The sequence below is a fragment of the Corvus kubaryi genome, unplaced genomic scaffold (assembly GCF_017639235.1).
Source record: "Corvus kubaryi isolate FWS band 111438036 unplaced genomic scaffold, C.kubaryi_AGA036_p1.0 74, whole genome shotgun sequence".
Taxonomy (NCBI): Eukaryota; Metazoa; Chordata; class Aves; order Passeriformes; family Corvidae; genus Corvus; species Corvus kubaryi.
Window position 1 is genome coordinate 2,500,891 of NW_024582061.1, and position 8,887 is coordinate 2,509,777.

Sequence of the window (8,887 nt, forward strand, 5' to 3'; positions counted from 1 at the left end):
GATGCAAATATTGAAGAGCACCGGTCTTGAGCCAGAGCCCTGAGAGCCACCACTTGTCACCAGCCTCCACCTGGACACAGAGCCCTTGACCACAGCTCTCTGGCTGAGCCCATCCAGCCAATTCCTTATCCACTGAATGTCTATCCTTCAAATCCATGCCTCTCCAGTTTGGGGATCGGGATGTCATGCGGGACCATGTCAGAGGCCTTAGTAAGCCTTACACCTAAGGAGAGTCTGCTTAGGTGACACCAGCTGGTCTTCCCTTGTTGAGCATTGCAGTCACTCCCTCACAGAGGGCCACCAGACTGGTCAGGCACAGTTTGCCCTTACTGTGGATCTGCTCCATGACCTTCCCAGGCACAGAGGTGAGACTCTGTAGTTCCCCAGGTCTTCCTTTCTGCCATCTCTGAAAATAGGAGTGGTGTTTCCCCTCTTCCATTCATAGAATCAACAGAATATGTCAAGCTGGATGGGACGCAGCAGGATCATCGAGTCCAACTCCTGGCCCTGCACAGGACACACCAACAATCCCATGCTGTCCCCGAGAGCATTGTCCAAACACTTCTTGAACTCAGACAGGCTCACTGCTGTGACCATTCCCTTGGGAGCCTGCTCAGTGCCCCACCACCCTCTGGAGGAAGAACTCCATTCACTAGAGACTTTGCCTGACTGCCATGCCTTTTCAAATGTGGCGGAGAGTGACTTGGATCCAACATAGCCAGCTCCCTGGGGATCCTGGGATGCATGTCATCAGGCCCCATAGACTTGTGCCTGTCCAATTTCATCAGATGGTCCTGAACCTGCTCTTTGCTTACAGAGGGAGACCATCTGGTCCCAGCAGATGATATCAGAGCAGGGTCAGCTCAAGCAGGTTGCACAGGGCCTCATCCTCTTTGGTTTGAATACCTCAAAATGATAAAGCCTTCTGACTTTTGGGGGGGGGGAAGTATAAACTTTAACTCTCAAGCAAAACAAAATCAGATCACCTGAGCTACTTATGCAGTGAAGCCCTATCTTTTAAATTTACATTCAGCACAAGACCATAGTGGACAAAACAGTTTTGATATCTGACAAGAGACTACTGAGTGAGTGTAGTCTGTTAACTGACTAGGTGGGGTGCAATCCAGGGACAGAAAAATAAATTTTAACTTTGTCCTAGACTCAGAGAGGATGGCAGGTGGGAGGGATATTGAGGTGAGCAGCATTGCTTTCTCCCTGGATACCCACCTGGGCAAAGCAGAGCTGACCCTGTTGCTTCTCCTCTCTGGCAGCTCTCTCCAGGGTTGTAGTTACACAACATGTCACGAGGAGAAGAAAAACAAAGTCTTTTTTTATCTCCTCACCCATCTGTACTTCTTCTTTCTGAACCAGTACCGCAAAGAAAATTATCAGAAGCATCATGTTGGCAGTATTTTTAGTAAACAGCCAGAGACTCATGTGAACTTGTTCCTCCTTGTCCTTGTCCCTTTTACAGACAACAGATTGGAGAGTTTTCTGGGCAGAATCTTTTGAGGTTCTCCTATTTCTGCCTTCCAGGCAAAACAGCTGGATTGTTACAGCAGGTCTAGAGCTGATTGGAGAGGCAAGTGCTTTTGAGGCCTAAAGAATAATTCCCCCCTTGAATGGTAATACCAGGTTAGGATTCCCAGAGTTCCAGGGATTGACTTGCTGTTGGATCATGAATGGCTCTGTACACAATAGCTGGCAAAGGAAGATGATGGAAATCCACAGGGGAATACAGGAAAAGAAAATAGAAAGTATGTTTATTAATTAGGAATGTTCCCAAGGGTTTCCAAATTGTCCTAAAATAAGCACACGCATTCCTAAGGACAGTGCAAATGTGGGTGGCAAGATCCTCCTGCTACTGTTTGGGGAGAAATGGGGAGGGAGGTAGCAAATAAATTTGAAAAGGTATTTTCATTTGGTTCCCTGGCTTGGCTGAAGCAAGGAAACCACTATCAACTTTTAACCTGCACTGTTCCAAGAGCATTTCTGCCAAGAGCTGTGTCCTAAGACTGGTTTGAACTTTGCCACTGGTCTGACCCTCAGCCCCACAGAAGGGAAGAGTTGGCTGGGCCAATTCTTGCCTGGTGCTTCAGGAATACAGACTGCACTGCTCCCTGTAACCTCTTTCCTCTGTTTCATAAAATCCCTTTTTTTCACATTTTGAGCTGTCACTTCCACAGCACCTCTGGTTTTATAATAGTACCTGTGCACCATAAAGCTCCTGATGTGGAGGGCGGTTGCTTGCCCCCACCCCACCTTTATGTGGGAAATTTTTTCTTGGTGGTCTTCATTTTCCTCCCAGTCTTTTCCTTCCTGTTCCTCACAGTTTGGATTGACACCTACTACCTGGGACAACTTCTGCAGGGCTCTGCTCCTTCTCTCATGCCAAAACACTTGCTTTATATAAAGAAATGTAGGCCTTGGGCTGGAGGAATTTATCCAGAGAAGTTGAAGGAGAACCTCGGCTTGCATCTCCTTCTAATCTGCAGTTCTCCATCCATCTCCCTGTGAAGTGAAAATTCCTTGATTTTAATATGTCAGGCTACCACTTAAAAAGCCCCATTATTTCCTCTTCCTTTTGCTCCTAGTTTTTAAGGTGCATCATCCTGTGTTTCACCAGAGAAATTCCATGTGTCTGCACGAAATCCATTGGTTTTATTTTGCAGAGGTAGTAGGTGTTCATAAATAATCAGCGTAGTCTGGGCTAAGCTAATTTTCTGTTGTTTGCTCTAATTTTTGTGTTTTGTGTTCCCTTGTTGAATTGTTTTAAATGAAGCAAAACAAATGAAAAAGTAATTACTGAGCATTTCCCCACATTTCCCAAGCTTCCTTTTTGAGTCATTGTTTGTGTGCCCTCCCTGGGAACTTAACTCTGAACTCTTCTGCTTCCTTGCTGACATGGTCTGAAATATTTTGAAATCTGCAGGATAATTTAACCAACACACATTTCTACCCTGGCCTTGCAATTGGTATCACAGTAACTTTTAAAATGTGCTACTACTCCTTGCCACTGCTTTTTTTTTTTTTTTTAATCCTGCAGTTTATCAATAAACTGATTTTCCAAGCTTACATTTACCCACCAAATCACTTTAATGACTTCATGAGTATGGGGGGAGGGATTGGTGGGGGTGATTTAATTTAATAAAGATTTGTGTCCTGTTTGGCTTTTATCAGATTCACTTTGAAACGATACAGATGAAATATCTTACAACATATGGCTTTTCTTTCATTAGTCATGTTTCATTCACAGAAAAATGGATCTTGTACCAAGTAGTTCCCATTTATGTGTGCTGTAAAATTAACTGAGTAGTCACTCTACACATAAATAAAGCATGTGCCTACGACACAAATTAAAAACACCCCAAATACTTCATGTCCTATCTTAGCATCTCTTTTTGGCATGCCTAGCCATGAAAAGCCTTTTTTAACTTATTGGATTTGCCATGTGTCTGGTAACTCTGGTTTCTCTATACAAGCCTGGATATCTAAATGTGGCCAGAGATATCCCCCAGCCCCAATGCTCCAGAGCAGGGGAAAGAAAAACAGCTCCGTCTTTCCAATGGAAGCACTGGTCCTGGGCTGTGCTGAAGGATACAGCAGTAGCTGAGCAGTGCTGAGCAGGGGTTGTAGGACCCTACCAGGAGCTGGTCAGTCTGATTTTCATGGATTTTCCATTTGACCCAAAGAGACAACAAGAGGTGCAAATCGCAAGAAAAGTTACTAGTGTGTAATAAAAACCATTCAAGTAAATTGGTGACTCGAGTAGGCAGAGTAATGGGATAAAGGTGGAAATGTGATGTTTGTAACCATGGCCATTTGTTTCTGAGAGCATCTGTCAGAGAGAGAAGTCCAAGAGCAGCCAGTTGCCTTTACAGGCTTTGGTCAGAAGGGGTTCATTCTGGCTGGGCTGTGAAGAGCAGGGATGGGTGTAGAGGGTCAGGTAAGGGGGGGGTGGTGAGCCCGAGGTTCTGTCTGTACCTGATAGTCGCCCCCACTATTACCCCTGGGGTGGGCATGCTGCCTCCTTGCCTCTGGCTTGGTACCTGGATGACAGCCAGCCCTTGAAGCTGCAGCTTGCTCTGTGGCAAGAGGGACAGGGAGCTGTGCAGGAGCACTGGGCTCTGAACAACAGCACATGAACGAGCTGAAGAGCAGCTCAGTGGGAACAGGCAGCATGGATACATTATTAGTGTCACTGTGGATAAACACAGAGTGATGCATATGGGAAAAAGCCTCCCATGGAAACAATGGGCTGAGTGCTCACCGCTGTCATGGAGGAACAGTCGTGGGCTGTAATGCAGGAACAGGGATCAGCAGGGGTCAAAGACCTTGACTCATTTTAGAAATGAAATCTTGTCAGAAATCAGAACTCTTCACCCTGCCCCTATGCAAATCTGTGGTATGCCTACCTCCATGAGTAGTTCTGCTCTTCTCAGCTTGGAAAAGACTTGTGGAAATGGGAAACATTCAGAAGATGACAAATGTGATCCAAAGTATGGAATGGCTTGCCAATATGCAAACATTAATTGGGCTTTTTCTTGGAACCTTCCCTAATTCTTCGGCCTGGAGAGGATTGATTGAGGACATCTATGATAGATGCCAATAAAATCATGAATGTCTTGGCCACTTTCTCTTGCAGGACAAAGCAAAGAGCTGTCAAGGCAGCAGTTGAGAATAAACAAAGGTGAGCAGTTTTTCCCAGTTCCCAAAGGTACATGTTTCCAGTGGAATTCCCTCTGAAAATCACCCTCATTTATCTGAGGTGCTGTTATTTCTTCTAAAAACCAACAAAACCGACAAAAAAGCAACAATCTAGAGTAAAATATGGCATGGAAGGCGATCTCTCAGGTCCAAGGGGCTCGACTTCCCTCAGAAAAGTTTTCTGCTGTTAGACTTACAGTCAACAAACACATTTGGTCAATTTGCATGACTTCAGACCCAAATGAGTTCAGACTCATCATTTCCAAATGAGGGCTTTTCATCTGCATATCCTGGCAAATGCTATTGGAAAGCAGGAGGATCTAGTGGTCTTGTAGCAACAGCCTGGTTCCCTCAGTGGATCTTTCTGATGCTCCTTACTTAGATACCCCCAGCTCCTAAAAGGGGAGATGGAAAAGGTCCAGTAGTTAAGCCTTCCTGAGGTGGGATGTCCCAAAAATGGCTGCAGCAGTTCCACAATGACACCAATGACTGTCCCAATTCCTGCCCACTGTCAGCAATTCTCATTTAATCTTTTAAGCTTTCTGAAGGCAGTGTTTAGCCCACGCATCCTTCAAATACAATAAGTCTACTTTGCTACAGTGGAAAGCTGGGCATATACACAATTGTTTTTCTTGATACAGTATTAAAGGCTTTTATTCTGAGCACAAGTGTGGATCCACTGTGCAGCCTTGTCACAAATCCGGAGCAGAAATTGTCTTTTCTTTCTTTGCAGGAAATCTAACCGAGGTGGAAGTGCCGAATACTTACAAGTGGGGAAAGCCTGTGAGCTTGGTCCAACACCCTTAACCCCTGGCAAAGCTTTCATTTTGTAATGTGTCTTGGAAGATAAATACTCTAATAGGAGGTAGGAAGGCAAACGAAAACAGGGGTGTTAATTTGGGGTGGGTGTGACTCTTTTGAAATGGCTGAAACTGCCCTTCCTTTCACGGAGTCTGGATTTGCTGCCTTTCCCCTCCCCATACCTGTGGAAGAGCAGGTGTGCCACTCAGCTCAGGTGGGAGCCTGGGTGTGCATCCTCAGCTCTCAGTCCTGCCCTTACCCCGTCTTTTTACCAAGTCAAAAACAAGCCCAGAGGAATTTTAACCTGCTGTTTTTGTTCTGTTAACAAATACCAGCCACAAACCTGTTTTTCTTGCTTCCTTGATGGAGAGGGAATGACAGCATATGGAGATGGAACTGATGTTTGTGCTTGTGGAGGTCAGGAAGGCTGAAAGGGTTAAACAGGCCTGGGTTTGAAAGCAGTGGAGAAAAAGAGCATGACAGCAAAAAGTATTAAAAATAAAGCCAAAACAGGAAAAACTGGCTACAAAGACAGACTTGGGCAAAAGCTTTTTATTGGAAGAGTCATAGACACATATGGGATAAATTACAGAGAAAGGGCAGGGAAAAAAAAGCCCATCTTAAATATATATTTAAAAGCAAAAGAGCAAGGGGGGGAGAAGAAGAGACACGGGATGTTGCTAAAGAAATACGATGAGAAAGACAGTGTAGGAGCCAGCAGGAAATGGTAGCAAAAGAGCTGCCAGCAAAGGACTGGTGGGGCCAATGGTGCTCTGCTGCCCTGGTTTGTCCAAGGCTTTGTAGTACCTTTCCTGCTCGATTTTATATGGATGCACATGGAAAAGAGAAGTAAAACACCTGATCCCTCTTTGGGGGAATTCCTGTGGACTGAAGGGCGGGGGGGAGAAGTAAGAGAAAGGGAGCACAGTACTCATTGCAAAATATTCCCCTTGGCTGCCACCCAAGAATTCCTATGGGAACCTAAGGTGTTTTTGGCATGTGTGGTGCTAAAACAAACCTTATCTACGCCACAGAAAATTAGATCAGCACTGATTATCTGCACACACTGACGAAGGCAGCTGCACTGTGACTGTTCTGGTTCGTACCTGCTCTGCTCCCCAGGTTTATCCCTGCTTCCAGACAGGTCTCATCGTGGCTGCAGCAACACTGCTGAACTTAGCTTGTCCTTGTCTACACTTGCGGCTAATTCACATTCAGCCCTGGTTCAGCCGCTCCTGTTGCTGACACCTGTTGTCAGCAGTCGGTAATTTCTTTTTTTAGGACCAGCCTACATTGCCCTGGAGCTTAGAAAGGGCCTTAAATTAGACTTAATTCTATTCAGATGTAGTTAGCAGTATTTAATTAGCACAGTCCTAAAGCAAAAGTCAGTCTATTCCTTGGATCACTGGAGTGCATTCTGGATACCTTCCATATTGCTGCAGGAGTATGACCTTTTTTTTAAATTAATTTTTTTATTTTTTATCTTTAGTCCAAGAAATGTGCTGGGGCTTTTCAAGCACTTCCAGAGTAGGGGCCATGTCTTAATAGACAGATTCCTTTGCAGATGGCTTCCTGCTCGTTTGCAATTGCAAAACTCCACTGAGGCAATTACCATGATTGCAGACATGGGAATGTGACATTAGGAAAGCATTTAATGTATTCTCAGCATCTGTTACAGTGCTGCTGCAAATGGAAACCTCGGGGAGATGCCAGCACTGTGGGCAAGACTCGCTTAGATTTGGCTGACTGGAAGTTCACATCCAGTCTGATCTCGACATGTAGGTACTCTCCAAAGCCCACGAACAGACACGGGCACCTCCAGAGGGTGATTCACCTATCCCAGCTGATGTCCCAGAGAAGAGGGATGACTTGTCTTCTGATGATGCTCCATCCTGTGGGAAAATGAGTAGTTTAGATGAGGAATCCCATTTTAGGCAGCTAAAATGAGGTAACTTGTACCCTGTCCTCCGTGATTGCTGTGATTTTCACAGACCACTGGAAACTGCCCCAGAAATGATGAGCCAATGCTATTTCACTGCCATGGACTTGTAAGCTGACAAACTAGGAGATCTTCTGCTTGCCAGAAGAGCTCAGTTTCCCACAAAGTGATGCAGGAGCTGGCAAGAAGATACTCTATGGGAATAAGGAGAAAGAGGGATATATCAGCAGTGATGAAGACAAATCCCAGCCTTAAGATTAAAAGCCTTAGCTGTGTAGAGAACAATGCTCTGGGAACTATTTCTTTTAACTTTGCTGCTTTTTCATCCATTTTCTCCCTTATTTCTATGAAGATGCCTACACCACATGGCTAGGCAATCATCCTGCTTGAATCCATTTTTAAATGGATGTTCAGAGAAGACTATTGAACTGTTTATCTTAGAGTCTCTCTGATGAAATATTTTCATTTTGCGTAAATATGAGAACAAAAGAAACAGAGAGAATTAATAACATATATATTCATTTTAAAAAGACCTATGTTTCAGGCCCTGAACATGAAACAACCCCAAAAGACAAGGAGGAAGCCCCAGGCTGGGTGACTTGGGAGAGCTTGTTGGTTGGGGTGCAGGTGGGATCTGAAATGGGGGTGCTGGATGAGCTCTGTGCTCCGCACACAGCCGTGCTTTGAAGGGATTGATTCCTTGTTTCTGGAAAGGAAGAGTTTGGGCCTCTTCATGGCTGCAGGTCTTAAGAGGACAGGCTGCTGAAATGGTGCAGACTCACCCAACCGAGATGGGTCTCCCAAACAGGCTGGGAACCACAATTTAACGAGGTTTCACTTCCCTCATCCCCTCCTCCTGCGGGTTTTGGGGCTTGTGCAGAGCTGGGTCCTCCTTGCAGTTCCATGGTTTCCAGAAGAGCCTGCAGCAGGCACGGGTGGTGACTAGAGCAGGTCTTGAGAGCAGCAGGTCTTAGGCCAGAGCTTCCCACCTCAGCCTTTGCTATTTCTCACCTACTTGGATCCTTGCTCAAAGTGCTGCTTCAGCTCCTCACACGTCCACTCACATTGTGGAGGGCAGTGTGATCCAGCGACCTCACAGCTTGTGAAAACATCTCATTTGCTTTGGGGGATCTCCCCCTCACGTTGCATGGAAATACCAGCTGGCAGGGACCAGCCGAGGACTGGGAATCCCCTCCGTGGCTGAGCACCTGTGGCCAAAGTTCAGTGCCTACCACCTACTGACCCGTGGGCCCTGCCAACACTGCTGTTGGTGGGGTTGTGGTGTGAACCAGACCTGGGAGCTACACTGAATATTAAACACACCCCCACTCTGTCCCTCCTTTATTGCTAGTTTAACCCAAGGCACTTCCCAGGCCTAGCTAAAACCTTGCCGAAGATGGGCATCCACTCCACTGAGGGAGAAGGTGAAACCAGGGTGAA

At 45.8% G+C, this 8,887-nt stretch overlaps 1 long non-coding RNA gene across 1 annotated transcript; it reads right to left on the bottom strand.

Moving 5' to 3' along the window:
• Nucleotides 1-7,142: 7,142 nt before the first annotated feature.
• On the bottom strand, nucleotides 7,143-8,625 carry LOC121675636. Its single transcript, XR_006020145.1, has 2 exons — nucleotides 8,230-8,625; nucleotides 7,143-7,400 (listed from the first exon to the last, which is right to left on the bottom strand). It is a non-coding gene; the product is annotated as an uncharacterized LOC121675636 (long non-coding RNA).
• Between the last annotated feature and the right edge of the window lie 262 nt (nucleotides 8,626-8,887).